Source organism: Meleagris gallopavo, chromosome 6, assembly GCF_000146605.3.
Source record: "Meleagris gallopavo isolate NT-WF06-2002-E0010 breed Aviagen turkey brand Nicholas breeding stock chromosome 6, Turkey_5.1, whole genome shotgun sequence".
Classification (NCBI taxonomy): Eukaryota; Metazoa; Chordata; class Aves; order Galliformes; family Phasianidae; genus Meleagris; species Meleagris gallopavo.
In genome coordinates, this window is record NC_015016.2 from 38396843 (window position 1) to 38413314 (window position 16472).

The following is a 16472-nucleotide window of genomic DNA, read 5'->3' on the forward strand; positions in this document are numbered from 1 at the left end:
GTAGATAAGGGGTATGATGTTATTAAACTTGAAAAATTTTTCAGATTTGCATCTTAACCATAGAAATGAGGTATTATAACTAAAATGGAAAAAGATCAGATAGATATTAAACCCCACTATCTGTTACCAAGTTCATTTCTTAATGTTCTACACCTTTTTTGTCTAGGTATTAGTTCACATCAAGTCCACACTAATGCTTTGACAGTAGATGCTTGTGTCCAGAAACATTGAACAGCTTGATTCTTCAGAACTGAAACAAGGAGGTGACTTTGGGCATTTCTTCCTAATCCAAAGAGGGAGGAAAAATCAATTCAAGTAAATCTCTGATATCCTGGGCAAGGATGATGCAAATCAGTGCAATTCTATCACGTTTTGTGTTGTCAGGAGCACTCACATAACTACCTGATTTACTTTAATGAGGGAAGATTTGTTGTTTTCGCTCCAAGCTCTAGGCAAAGATAAGACAAATGGACAACAGCAATAAATAAGCAATACTGCTAAATGTATCTGTAACCATGAGACTTACAAGCAAGAGGTCTCACTCTGAACCTCAATGTGGTTAAACTAAATAGGGAGATTCCTGCATTTAATTAGTAAGGGCCTCCATATTCTGAGGCAATATTATCTACAAATTTCTCAGATCACATCTGCTCTTGTACAGAACTTCTAGGAAAGCTTTTAGAAGAATGAGATGGTTTACAATATTTCTTCAGAAAATCTGTTTGCCATTTCTGAAATAACGTGTTCCTAATAAGCCTCATCTTTAGAAAGAAATTGATTTAGGAAAATCCGGTAACTTGTGTATGTGTTAAATATGAATATTACTTTTTGTTCTTATAGATTATTTATACACATAAAAATAGTAAATATATTTATGTTTTGCATTTATATTTTTATATCTGCATGCTTTATTTGATGGGATACTTATCTATGAGAGAAAATGGAGGTGGTAGGATCATTTCATCTATAGAGAAGAAAGAATGGAACTTAATTTGTAAATTACCCTGAAAGTCCTACAAGACTACCTTTTTTTTTTTTTTTTTCTTTGGTGGTCTTGTGGTAGAGAGAAAAAAAAATGAAAGAAATGAGATGTCTTACTACTTCTAAATAAAGATTGGGAAGGAACAATCCAAATCTCCTCTGACTACCTTGACTGGAACTGAAAGATTGCTCTTTTCTTTGAATGAAAATAAAAAGATGGAAGAGAGATTATAGAAATCTGTTCTGGGATTGACAGGCTCAAAACCAGATAATAGATCAGGAGAATTGAAAACTGGAGAAATAGGAAATAGCAGCACCAGTTCAAACATGTTTGCAATTCATTTTTATGAATTCTACTTTTCTGAGTAGAATTCCAGTATTTAATATTTTAACCACTTGATGACTCTGGTGGTTTGTGGTCTCAATTGGGAATTTGTTAATACAGGATTCATAGCATCATAGTATCCTTAGAGTTGGAAGAGACCTTTAAAGGTCATTTAATCCAATTCCCTTGCTGTGAACAGGGACATGCACAGCTGGATCAAGTTGCCCAGGGCCTGATCCAGCCTTGCCTTTAAAGTTTGCAAAGATGGGGAGAGTCCACCACGTCTCTGGGCAAAAGCTGAGAACATTCATGGTGCTCATCTCAACAGGTAACTGCAACAGAATTTGTGCTCTCTTACTACTTAAATAATGACTCAAAACTAGAAGACATCACAATTTCTTTGAAATTTTAACTGGAAAAACCTACAGTTACAGCAAGAGAGAAAGAAGAGCATTTGACATGAGATGGCATCTGCTTTTAGATTTATCAGTCCAAATCTAAAGGGAAAAAAAAAAAAAGAGAATATCATTATTTTGCCATGTGACTTATGTGACTTCATCACACTCCTCACTTTTGATTTTGAACTTGGATCAGGCAGATCTTGAATTGTAGAGGCAAATTCAATTCCTATAAGTAATAATGCAGTTAAAATCTCTAGAGGTGATGGTGCTGCCTGTGTAACTAACTGGCTGTACTGCAGATTGATCGAGCTACACCTTTGAGACTTGGAAAAAATAGCTGATGTATATGGCTTCACTTCATTATTTGTCTGGGCTATGAGTCATTTAGAAACAGCAAAATGGAGACAGAAAAGTTTCTCTGTGCCATCCACTTCATTCTTCTGTAAATGCGAGCTTTCCACTATAGAACGTTACTTGGAGTTTTGTCCAGATTCAGTGCTCTAGCTATTAAAATAACCATAACTTCCTAAAGAGTAGATCTCCACATTTCTCTTTAAAGACATTTCATACTCAGCCAGAACATTACTCTGCTTTGCATCAGTCTTAAAATGTAACACCCTTTTGCTCAGTAACTAATTGTTTTTCTGCTGCTTCTAGTTGTCAAGTATTTGTAGGCTATCATCCAGTCCCTCACTTCTCAGCCTACCCTGGTAGGTACTGGTAGGCAAACAGTAAAGTAGGATGTGGCTCAGCTCACATTCAATTCCCCTGTTCAGCCCTGTATTTTGTGATTGATTTTCTTGTAGTTATAAAGTTCTGGATCTTGATCTGTTAGAATTAATTGATTTCTATGGCCACTGAATACCAGTGAATTTTTACCACTTTATTTTGTGCTCTCTGCAACTCAGATTTTTATGGTCCTTGTTGACATTGTTACTCAGCTGAATTAGTTTGAAGGGAAGCAGCAAAAAAAATGCAGCTTTGTACTCTTCTTTAACATATATTTATATTCTGCTGGTTGGCAACAGATCTATGTTTCGTATTTATCTGTGATTTGCATTAGAGCACCTGGATGCACCCCATTAAAAGTGGGAGGCATTCCACTTGGGTCTATATGAACAGTTCAGAAAGGATCATACTTTCCCTATTGACATAAACGTGGGGAGAGAGTAGGGAAATCAAGTCCGTTGAGGAAATGAGACTTGCCTGATGTGCAGGTTGGGATTTGTAGTTATATTTAATATGTATTTTACCAAGTGTGAATGTTTTGCTATATGTGTATACGGCCTTTTCTGAAGTCCTGCATACAGATTTCATGTAAATGAAAAATCTGATTTTTAGTAAAAGTAAAGCAAAATTAAAAAACAAACAAGAAACAACCAAACTGAATAAAACAAACAAAAAAAGTTATTAAGTTCCTAGTGAATTTAAGTGCACTGCATAATTGGATGAACTCAATCCATTGCTCTAATGGATAAACCCTGTAGAGGGCTGAGCAAAACCCATTTCTCCTCAGTGTTATCTCTCACCAAATTCTTGAAATTGAGCCTCCTTTGGGGGAAAGGAGACAACAGAACTGCTGACACCACAGCTTCCTCCTTACATTCTCTAAGTTCAGATAGCAATAACATTCTGTAGCCTTAATAGCCTTACTATACAGTGTAACAAAGTAAACTGGGCAATTTGTTTACTGAATTCCAGTGTGTGTTTGTGAAAGTTTGAATAATCAGCAGGATCCCAGCCTAAAAGCATCTGATTTCCTCAGTGATTCGACACCGCCCGCCCTTTCATAGTTTTACAAATATACTTTAATTGAAACAGGCCACACTAGGGTGTGCATTAATGGGCTGCTGTTGTGCTGCTTGGGTGGTAGAAGGTAATTGGTCTCTGGTCCAGTGCTTCACAATGCACTGAAGCCATGCGCCAATAGTCTGTTAATGCACACCCTGTTGTGACACTGCTTAATTAAAATCTTTGAGTATCAAAAGCAGGAAGGTATAATGAAGTTTCTTTCAAGCTGGTAAATACAACTGCATGACATATAATCCTGTGCTATGTACGTCGACTGGTGTTGGCCTTTAGAATGCTTAGTTTAGCCAAGCAACTGAGAACAAGTGCATGCTAGAGGCTGTTCTCCATTACAAGAGCATGCAGTACAGTAACTGGGTTTTTGCACTCAGGTCCAAATTATAGCTAGCCAGGTGTGTGTGGCCTCACTATGTGTATAGTCCTCCAGATGTCTGTACTGGCACAACCATGCTATGCAATACAAAACATATATGTTATGCTGAACCGTATTAAAAAAAAAAATAAAATTAGCCCTGTTATTTTCTCTGTTTCCTTGGGAAATCTATATTTTTTAGAATCCTACTTATGGTACGGGTGTCTATCCTCACCTTTGTATATTCAATTTCACAATCTAGCTATTGTAAGTCTGAGGCAGTGTTAAATCCTGCAGGGATAGCATTCAGAAATACAAGCTGATATACAACGTACCACTCTGGAGATGCAGATGTAGGTTTTAAACTGTATTGGATATTAACATCATGTAAATCTCCTGATGTGAAATTCATTATTACTCCTCTTCATACAGCCAGAGAGTATAAATTGCTTGAAGAAAAAAGCTTGATATTTATAATGGACCTGAATGGACTTTTCTTCACAGTAAGTTAGCCCCTGTTGCACTTTATGCTCATATGGCTGGATTGCATCTGATACTGAGTAAGCTAGTTTAAATCCATGAGAAATATTTTTTAGTTTACACTGTATTTCTCAACATCATTAGAGATTAAGTAGCTTTTTTTGGGAAAAAATAATCTTTTCTTTTTCAGGTGATTATTTGTATTTGTAGATAGATAATGTCTTTTGTAAAAGTGCTATTAGCAATATTTTTTTTCAGTGAGGAACTAATTTGTTTGGTCCTAAGAACCCAAAACATGTCAACACCTGAACAAAAATATCCAAACAGATCAGAGGATAATGAAATGGAGGTTTCCCTTCAATCAGAGAAAGAGGACTTAAATAATTTTTCATCTACTTTATTACTTGGAGCATTATCTCTACCCTCTGCTGATATCTGCTTTCTTTCCTATATAATTTAGTAACCTGTAATGTGGCTTTAATCTCCTGTTCCCTCCTGTCTGTGTGCTGTGAGACAAGAGACAGATGAGCTCAGAAGTCAGGGGGCAGCGAAGCTGCAGCCCACAGCTGCGTACTTGTCAAGTCTCCTCAATCATCCATTTGATCACACTGCTGTAGAGATCAAAAAAACCTCTGTGCACATGGCAAGTCCTCAGGGAGACAGCAATTGAACCTATTCAGAAATGTGCGATGAAAGAGAGGAGGTCTTCTGAGGAAAAACAATTGCAGGCCTTCCACTGATGGAGCAAGTTCTTGTTTAATTTGAAGGAGTTTGCTAGTACACTTATGCCAGTATAACTGCAACAGCACATCCTGCTACTGGCACTATGGCTTATACTAGTAGGAATGGTTAGAGTGGTTCTTAAATGGAATCATCTGTACTTCTAGTTCCTATAACTGTATTCAAAATGCTGAGTCATGTAGTATGCTGTGACAAATTTATATGTTATGAAAGCCTAAAAAAGTAAATAGGTGGGTGTAAATGAAGAATTTTCCAGGCAAAGTTCTTCTTCCCACAGTCTTTTGTAGGACCAGGCAGTATGAAGATGATGTGCAAACTCAGAAGGAAAAGGAAAATTTCACACAGCTTTTCATCCTGGCCACTTCAAGGATAACCATCACCCTTTACAGTCATGATGTTGATCTGCAGCTAGGTTATTACCAATTAACCCAAATTAATTACCAATTAATTATAAATTTAGAGCTCGTGCATACTTACAGGTATGAATTCATACTTACAGGCTGAAATACTAAACTAGAATAATTTCTTATTCTTCATGGCATTTCCTTCAAAACTGTGACACAAAACTACAGGTTGCAGATAGTCTTCTGATATTTGATGTTGGTCTTCACAGGCTAACAAAAAGAGTATAGTCCTTTAACTGGAGAATCCTTACCTCAGAGTCTTCCTTTGATGACTTCATTCACTCCTCATCTAGATAAGAGCAGCTACTCCTAAATCGCTGGTTGTGGTATGCCTTACTGAGCTTTTATCACCAACTCTCAAAACAGTAGTCTGAATTAGTGCTCACAAAGAGGACCTTTAAGGATGGTGTTGCAGTCATCATCTGCCCAAACTAGCAGTGAATAAATAAATAGTTATCCTCCAGAGCTCACTATTTCTATAACAGTTCCCAGCAAGGAAGTTAATGTAGGTAGTACTGCAGCCCAAGATACCATCGGCCTTCTGGGCAGCAAGTGCATACTGCTGGATCATGTCCAGCTTTTTGTCCACCAGGATCCCCAAAGACCTCTTCTGTAGGGCTGCTCTCAATGAGCTCTTCTCCTGGTCTGTATGCAATACCTAGGATTGCCCCAACTCAAGTGCAACACCCTGCAATTGGCCTTATTGAACCTCATTAGGTTCCCAATTTTCAAGCTTGTCCAGTACCCTAAAATGAAAGCTAAAGGTACTGCCAAAGTGTTCAAGTCCTGTTTTGTATTGTATCAAGTCCTGGTTTGTTTTGTATTTTTAAATATTTTCCCTATTTGCATATCAAAAATATTTAATTTTTGATATGTTATCAAAAATCTGAAGTAGTATGTTCACACTTCCCTCAGTTTCCTTCTCTCCTTCAAGTTCCTTTTCCTATTATCTGAATGTCACTGTCACTTGTGCACTGGGTTTTCTTTTGTTAATATTTTTTCATGTTGTTTAAGCACACAGTGGCCATCTAGACAGTGAAGGAACATAATGGGGTACACTTTCAGCATGGACAATTAGCTGTGCAATTCTCATTAACAGTATTGGGACTTGCACTGAAAATTTTCCTCTATAAATCTACCAGCACAAAGCTTTTCCCCTTATGAGCAACAGATGGGTTTTCCATAATGGCTCATTACCTCCTTGCTTTGTCATGCTGCCAGAAATGAAATATAAAGTTATTTATGGTTAGGGAAAGATGCACAAGTCACTGTAGATCATTCTTTGCCATCTTTTATAGTTTATCTAGTTAGTACTTTAAATCTCCCAGGACTAGCAAACTTGAGAAGATGACAGAGCACTGCCTGTGAATTAAGATGAGTGTCCTTCTGTCTGGTTATTTATCCTGATGGCCTCACATCTCTGGGGTGATGCTGTAGCCTCCACTGGGACTGGTAATTTGGGTGTTTCAGTGGAAAAGAGGCCATTTCTCAAAAGAAATTTAGTCAGCTGTGACAACCCATTTCTTTGGAATTTGACTAGTAGGAGCAGAAGGCAGTACTGTTTCACTGTGCATCATAAATTTGAAAAGGTAAACAAGTTACATGATAATATTCCTTATTTGAAAGTGGGGTGGGGAGGGGGTCATTGTTTTGTACACCAGTGATCTCATTCCTTTGACAAATGATGGTAGAGGCCAGGAAAGAAAGTTGTTCTGATATGGACCATGCTTTTATGTATATATATATCACATTATTAAAATCTGCATATTGTAGTTTATACCATAGGCATACTCACAGATTGGTTACTATCTTGAGAAATCCTTCCTACTACAAATGTGATCAGGTCATCTTTTGTAATGTATTCACAGCAACTATAATGGCTTCAGTGTTAGAACTTAAAACAGAAGGGAAGTTGAAGACAAGATTTTTCTCAGAAAAAGATTACTAAGAGAATTAAATCCAGCATATCTATGAATCTTCTCTGAAACAGGTAGGTCTCCCAGCAGGTTGAGAGATGTACTTGGAGTTCTTCTGGCTTCCATTTAAATATATCTAAATCTAATTCAATGTGCTTAAGTACTTTTCTAAACATTGGTACTTCTAAACATATGTTCCTGGTCTAGAACTTTAGAGTGAAGGCTTCTTGGACTACAGATTTTGTTTCTTTGCTCAAATTGCTCAGGCTTTGTTAAGGAACTATATAAGTGGGGGAAGTTCAGTGAATTAATGCCAGTAGCAGAAGAAAAGTAGGACTCTTCGTGCTGAAGAGGTAATAAGTGTATTGTGGTGTGACAACATATACGTGGCCTAGCAAGACAATAGTGGATCCAAAATCTTTAACTTTTTAATTCAGTTCTTGCCTATGTCACAGTCTGACAAATACAGTGATCTACTTGTAGACTTAGGAAAAGACCTTCTGTGATTTTAATCAAAGTACTTTCTGTATGTGTTACTTTGAAATGCCCTTACAGGTCCTAGTTCTGTAGGAAATGCCTCGTGCAGATTGTACAATGTGTAATACACACATGATCACAGGATGGTCTTTCTTTTCTCTCAGTACTGATTAGCAGCAACGTTTAAAAAACAAGTGCACAGTGGATAATAGAAATTGTGAAAGCCACTTCACTGTGGCTGAACACACTGAAGTAGTCTTCCTTCTCGTTATTTGTACAAATGAACTCTGGATCTTCACAACCTGATGAAGAGCCCCGCCTGTGCACAAAGACAGGGCTGTAATACCAAATGCCATCTAAAGAGGGTGCTGCCTGTTCTCAGATGCCTCATTAGGAACTGATCTGTGTCAACTTTGCTACCAGCTAAACTTGAATGACAATGCACGATGTCTGTAAAAACAAATCCTCTTGCTTCTTTTTTGGGTATATGCAGTCAGATATTGATTCCAGACGATTTCTGGAATCAAAAGCTGCATTAGTTTTCAATTGCTATTGTCACTATGTTCTTTTGCTCTTTGTTGGCTTTTCTTTCTCTTTATTTATGAGTCCTGAAATCAATAGACTATTTCTAAAATATTTTTTATCCCCCTGAAATTTACAGCTGATGAGAAACAGAAAAACATTAATGCAAGATTTCATGTTTTGTTGCTCTGGAAAAGTTTAAGTCCCATTAATTTTTTTGGGGGGGGGAACATGAAAATTTAGACATTTGGGATCTACAGTAGTCTTGCCAAGCTATGAGGGCTACCTTGTTTAAGCATTTCATATGGCCAAGATAGACAGTCTCTCTGAAAAGGCTATTTTCTGACTTAAAATAAGACAGATTTTATTCAGTCTAGAGCACACTTCTTTACCTTTACTCCTACTCCACAGTTTTAAAGATTTTGGAGTGTGATTTTGTAGTAATTTCTGTCACGTTTGGTGCAGAAAAGAAGGCATATCTTTGATTCAACTTCTCCCACTGTATGGGCTGCAGTATTATTCAACCTCACAGTTACCTTGTGTCACCGCAGCTTGGGAATTCCACTGAAGCATGATCAAAGCCCTCTTTGTCCTTTGGATTATGTTTGCAATTCATCATGTAAGACCATCTCACTATGGACTTAAACTCTGTTGCACACAGAAGGGAGACTATTTCTACAACAAATGTTCCCTTTCTTCACTGCAGAGTTATAGTGACTTAGAAGATACCAGTTTTGTGTCTGTTCAATATTCAATGCACATGTCAAACTACTAAAAAAAAAAAAAAGTGCATGCCTGCAGTAGTTTTTGAAACTATCCAAAGAAAAGGCCACTGGTTGTTGATTTTTTTTCTTCCTCAGTTTTATTTCACATATCCTATTCATTAATCGCCTGGTAAATATTACTGCACCTACAGCTTGACTTAATAAATCATTGACCATTTGATGCTTCTGAGGCTATTTACCTTCAGGTTTGCAAGTCCTGCTTGTCTGAGAAAAATAAATGAAGAAAATGGGCAGAGGAGGCAATTAATAATTGTGCATGGTGCTTTAAAATCCAGATGCAGTAAAATGGAAGCTTGTAATGCTGCCCCCATCCTTGCTGCTGCTGTTACTATAGTAGCAGCAGATGATGACATTGAAGTATTGAGTATGATGGGAAAAAATATGTCCAGGGAAGGTTTTCTTGTAGGGATTGGTATAAGGCAACAGTTTAGGACAAGAACAGTATTTGTAGATCAGGCAAAATTATAAGTTCTCTAGGCTTATAGGAGTGTGACAGTTACTCTGGGGACACAGGAAGCATCATGGTCACTGCGGAGAAACTGCTTGATTCTGACACACAGAGCTGGACTCTGGATCGTATCACCCAAGGATGTGTGGGTCCAAACTAAATGTCTGTGTATTACATGAAGAACAAGGATATAAAGAAAATGAGAGTCAGTATGACAGAGTGAACGGACAGAATGTTAACTATAAGACAGCATCTCTAATGTGCTCCTGTTTCATCATGGGTGGTAACATTGAGTTCTGTGAAGCCCTCTATTGCACTAGGATCTCTGCAAAAGAGGCAAGTCATCACTGCGCTCATCACATCTTCTACCCAGCAGTCTCCTGCTTGATGATCTTGTCTTGAGGTAGTTCGCTTACAGAAGACCTGCAGCAGCATTATGGGAACTAAAACCACTGTCCCTGCCTTCATCCCTTCACCTTACTCTTTTCTTTGAGCAGTGAAGTCAGGTTGGAGTTGATCAGCTTACAGGCAGGGATGTAGCAAACAGAGCTGGGTTAGTCAGGGAACAGTGCCCTTAGGATGAAAATCCAGAGGGATTGAACTTAAGAGTTAAATGGCTGCTTGAAGAACATTTGCTTTCATGTTGTTAAACTTGCATGAATAAGGCAGATTGGTATAAGTCTGTTCTCTAATATTGTCAGCAGGTGTCTTGGGGTTGGCTGGAAGAGGGCTGGTTACAGAGGAAAGCTCTGATTCTGCAGATGAATTCTGCAAAAGGCACTTCTGGCTAGGCAGATCCAGTTACAAGGCTGGGGTTTACATCATCTGAGAATGTTTTATCTTTGGATTTGATGGACCTGATGTCAGGTATCTGGTTTATGCATCACCTTTTTCCTTTCCCTTTCCTTTTCCCTTTCCTTTTCCTTTTCCCTTTCCTTTTCCCTTTCCTTTTCCTTTCCCTTTTTTAATAGACTGAGAGAAGACACTCTGGTTACAAAAACAATTCTTTCCACTTTATGGTAGGGATTGTCAGGTACAGAATTTGGTCTGGAAGTACTCCCGAAAGTTGTTAGGCGGAGACCCTACCCAGAGTTTATAGAAGTGTTGTTACAATTGTCTGTAAGGCACTTTTCTGCATGCTTCCATCTTTCTCATTTGACCCTATGCTCATTGTTCAAATTTGAAAGTCCTATACTTCTTACAAATGAAGTCAAGTTGGAAGAGACAACTTCAGCATGAGGTGCAGGTAGCCAGCACTTGTAAAAATTTGGCAGCTTAGTAATGCACGACTTGCCTTCAGGTCAAGATGAAGTTGCTTAGCAGACGAATCTTGTAATAGGCACAACTCTGCCAAACTGTAATATTTGAAACAGTAATGATACTGTCATAGCTATTGGGCATTTCTCTAAGGATATCAGGTCTTTATAGATTTATGTTGATTCTCCTGACCCTGTGAAGCTTTGAGTTTAAAGATAAGACCTAGATTGCTTCCGATCCCTGGACTCACGATGCAAAATGTTGTGGATGTCTTCTTTTTTTTAGTCCAGTGGAAAACAGAATTGGTGTATACTGACTTGTTCTAACAACTGACTTGTTGCTCTGTGCTGTATGACTTGTTGGCCAAGATCAGAAGAGCCACGGACAGAATGACAGCCTCAACCCACACGTATGTCCTCATAATATAGCCATGTTTATTCCTGACATTACTCTTTAGCTTGAAGCCAATTTAGAAGAATTAATTTAAAGCATGGGGTGAATTGATTTGATGGAAGAGGTGGAAAAAAGGCCTTTAAAGTACTCATTAAATACCTTGTTGGATATGAGTATCTCGCAGAGTATAAGACGGCTGAAGACCTGGAGGAAAGCAAAGATAAAAGAGAAACTCATTTTCACTAACTGCTGAGGTGAGGAGAAGACAAGTACAGCTTTGTCACTGAACTTCACTCTTGCCTGTTTGATAGTATCTTCATCATGAGGATGTGGTTAGCAGTTACAGACGCATTTTAGTTCTATCTATATCCAAAAAGGAAGAATTCTGTGCCACTTAGAGAAGGGCTGATTATAATGGTGAAGCAAGAGTTAAAACACAGAGCAATAAGAAGCTGGATTATTATTATTTTAAAATTCTATCCATTACCACATACTACATGTCATACTCAACAATGCTAATTAGAAATGCTGGAACAGAATCTATCATCCCCATTATTAATCTGGAAAGTTTATATATACCCTATAAATCAACTTATTCCAGACTCTCAATAATGTAGTGTATTTTAGCTTTTGAAATACTTGTTCATGGCTCACAAATAATTCTAGGGTGATTATTTATCTTGTTTGCAAAGCACAAAATAACCCCTCAGACATTCTTTGTTATATAGATTTGTACAGAACTGTTGAGTCAGGGCCTGAAGCACTGATTGATCACCTGAGGCAAGCACTGATTGATCACCTGAGGCAAGCACTGAGTCAGCCATGGAGCACAGGTGAAGGCGATTCAGCTGCGTGACCGGAAGGGGTGGAGCCTGGCTGCACCTCTCCTAGACCCCATTTAAGGGCTAACTGCCACAGGGGAAGGGTCTGTTTCTGGAGATCCCTCTTTTGCGGAGTCATCCTCACAAACCTACATCTTTGGATACCGGTGAGTGTTTGTTCCCTGTTTGTTTCTTTTCCTGTTTTCACTATGATAATCTTTCCAGCTGAAACACCAGCTGTAACATGGTATGAAACTGTAAGGCCTCATGAGCTTATCCAAATACAGAAATATGCCAGGAACACATATAATTATGTATGTTCTTATATAAATTTATTGCACTAGTGGCTTAAATCCAAAAGCAATTTTTCTACAGTGTGTGCATCGCTGTGATTGTTCTGGACTATGTTTGGTTGTGGATTTTTTTGTTTGGTCTTTACTTTTTGTTTTTTTAACCAATTAGGAGAATGGCATTTTTAAACACTTCATCGTAGTGCGAATTTCTTGAAATTGTTTGCCTGTAGCTAGTTAATTAATAGTATAATTGGTGCCACGTAATCAAGTATCACAATGTCATTCAAACCTTAAGCTAGTATCTGATTTTTTGTAGTAATAAAATATAACAGTAGAAGTTACTTTTAACCTGTAATTCTCTGTATTTTAAAAGTGATTAAGTTATTTCAGTAACAGTTTAAATGGAATGTTATGATAACGTAGTTAGAAAATCTATCTCTTTGGGATGGAATCCATCTCCTGGTTTGTGGTGACTCGCCTGTTGTTTATGCTGAATTTAGTCTTGCTTAGGTCAGCAAGCCTCTCTTGGCTATCTGTTCCACCGCTATTTTTGCCAACTTGTCTTTTTTCCTTTAATCTGCCGAATTAGTACCCACTGAACACTATGCATTTGAAGGAAGTGGAAGAGTGACTGAATCTCAGGAGTTATATCAAGAAGCTGAAATGTGTTGAGCACTGAGCTAACCTTTTATAAGGATGGTCTACCCAGGTGTGAGGGCTTTTTTGCTCTGGTAAGGCAATAAAAAGGAAGCAAACTCTGCTTTTCCTCAAACTGTTCTCTAGGGAAAAGAGGTCAACTTCTAGGACAGTCACCTTGACTCATTGCAGGTGTGCTAAACTTGCTTAAATAAAAGTTGAAGGGGGAAAAAAATAAATGTACTTATAAAATTGAGGCCTTTTAAATAGTGTAGACTGTATTTAATTTCCGCAGTTGCAGCCAAAGTCTATGCAACACTATTCAGCTCCAGAGGTCACAAAGGGGTGTTAATCTTTTTTTCTAACGCTTGTCTGCTGTTGGAAAAAAGCAACTTTTTCAAATCAGAACCTTCTGTCAAAGCTTTTAATGACACTTCCTTTTGAAAAATCTCTGTGTAGCACTTTCAGTGGTGCTGACATTGCTGTGAATGAAGAAATCCAATATTTCATTTCACATCTGTGTTTCAGATTTTTAATGTAATTTTCAAGTTTATACCAAAAGGAAATGTTCTAAACAAGAAAGAAACCCTTGGTGAGCACCCCAATTAAAACAATGGTGTTTTTTTTTTCTGTGATGGTAATTATGGTGTGTGTTTGTTGCTGTATTGGTTTGGTGTGGGTTTTTTGTTTAATGAAGTTAAATATTTCTAAAGATGTTAATCTCTTTGATGCCCACTGACAGTTGAGCATATTGTCAGTTATTCAGCACAATGCTGTTATGCCAGCCACAGAGAATAGTGACAGTCCACCAATAATAGTTGTGACACCAGGTGTGCGTTCCACATACCTTTCAGTTACATAGTGCTTTAATGACAATATAAACAGTTCCCAAAAATGAGAGTAAACAGTATGACCACGTAATAAAATGTTTATACATCATGATATGATGTAGCCCAATAATGTTTTACACCTTCAGAAACCTTCTAGTGAAGTAGGAGCATGTAACTTCTCAAATTTATTTAAAGATGCCAGACAATGGAAGATCCTTGTTGTTAGAGTAAGGTTTTGCTTTTCTTTTCATTTGTTAGATGCACATATCTTTGTAGTGACAGTAATGCTTCCAATACAGACTGTATGGCTTCAGTGTTCACACTTTGGATTTTTGTGTATCTTCTTCCTTAAATTTATCTTTATTTTTTTCCCCATGCAGTATGAACCACGGTTAAATACATCCCTTTGCTTTGAAAAGCTGTTTCATTTTTTTTATTGTACAGTTTATTTTCTGTTCTGTGTGGCTGCTTTCTGGAGCATTTCCAATTGCTAGCAGACATTAACAAGCAGCGGGCAGAATATGGTACGCAGTGTATGTTTATTCACTGCTATCACTCCCCATCACAAGAGCTTCAGAAGGTGAATGGATCACTTTTGATTTCAAGTGAGATGCAATCCCTGGCACTGTGTAAAGGGTTTAGTCTTCCTGCTCTTTTTGCTGCTCTTATGCTTACATCCACTGCACGTGAATTAAGTGTTTCTATGCATTTGAGCTAGATAGAAGGATTCAGTACAGCTGTTGAGTTGAAGTCAGTCCTTAGTTAACCGAATGCTGAACAGAAGAATTCTTCCCCTTGCAGTTACACTGAAAATGTTATGTAGTAATAATCTACTTCCTCTATAACAAACTGAGTACCTGAATCAAAGGAAAAAAGGACTTCTCAACTCTGAGTAGCTCCTAGAGCTACTTCTTTGTGGCCTTTCATAGCCAGCTATGTACTGTTTGGGCAGAAATTGGACAAACAGCTGCTGCAATACCTTCTACAAGGCCTTTGATCTCTCTTGCTGTGACAAGTTCTGAGCCTTTGGAAGTTTGCTCATCTTGAGGAGAAGCTACAGCTGAAACTTCATTTCTATCAGAGCTGCTGCTAGGTGAATGTGTTGGAGTGATGGCTGTTTCCAGGTGAATCATTCATGTAGTTGTGTAGGTTCATTTTCAGACTGTTTAAGGTTGGGTAAAATCCAAATCTCCTGAATGCTTTCCTAAAGTGAGATACAGAGCAGCATCCAACTGTTGTTATACTGGGTGTTATGCATTCTTGCAGCTTGGCCAGTACCACACTTCTAGTCTGCTTTGCTTTGCTTCACAGACATGGTTGGATAGGGAAGATCCAGCTGTAGCTGTTGTGCCCTTTCCCAGCCGATAAACTGTATTTGTTGTAGGGCCAGGGAGTTGAAGGCATAATGGGTTGCTGCTCTCCATGCTCTGCTGCTCAGGACTGGTTGGTTTGTAAACCAAGCCTTAGATAATGTTTAGTGCTGTTTCTCCTGTTGATTGGTAAGAGTTCTTAGTGCTTGCATGCTATCTAGGCAGGCATTTATTCTCTCTCAAACAGCCGCTTTTATGGAAGCATGAGAAGGATGGTTATGATCCTCAGCAGAGAGTTCAACAGCTGCTTTAATTCCCTTGAGCTTATGAGGTGAATAACTGGTTCCATCAGTTTCATAGATACTTAGGAGTTGCAGTGGGACACTGGATCCTGTGTGCAATTAATAGTTTTATCGTGTATTGGAGTCATCTCTTGCTTGAATTTCTGCAGGCCTGGAGCTAATGGAATAAAGATGAGTGTATTTGCCATATGCAGTATGAAGACTCACACCATTCTCTGTATGTACTTTTCTGCAAGACAGTCAAATTCTGAGTCCTCTAACATGCATTACTATAATGCAAGGGCTGGAATTTTAGTTGTTGTTCTAATCAGAGTCCTAAAAGTAGGAAGGAAAAAGCCTGATGCTTTTAACAGGGGAAGAATACCGACAGATCAAAAAGCAAAACTTGGAACGAGTAGAATTCTGTGTTTTTCTTTTTAATGTGTTCCTGAGTAATTCAAGGTATGTGATAGCAAAACCAAGAACAACTGTGTAGTTTTTAAAAGTGAAATCCCTTGTGCCTTTGCTCCTTTCTCATAGTAAACAAGTACATTGTCTGCTGATACTAAATCCTATAACTCCAACAGTAAACAACCTTTTAACCAAGCAGTTAATTGCAGTAAATAACTGAAATTACAATTATGTGACTCACAAATTGGTTTTGTAACCTGCAGTGGGAGAAAGCAATTTTGGGGGTGATAATAAAATTTTTTCTATTATGAACTTCGGGATTCCAAGAATGCTGAAGGTTTTTCTACAGCATCTTAATCATTTGGTGAAATTCAGTTCTACTTTGGACTATCTGTAGAAAAATATGCTAAGCTTAGAAACCTATATAAATATGTTCAGCAAAATCTCTAGCATCTATAGCTAGAAGAATCTATCTGAGGAAGCTGTGTAATTGTTCATATGATTCTAATTTTATCAAATGTGATTTGATGACTTATTTGCTTCTGAAGAGTGTTGTTGTTACAGCTTGTCTCTTTAAGTTTATTTGAAACTGGTAGGAA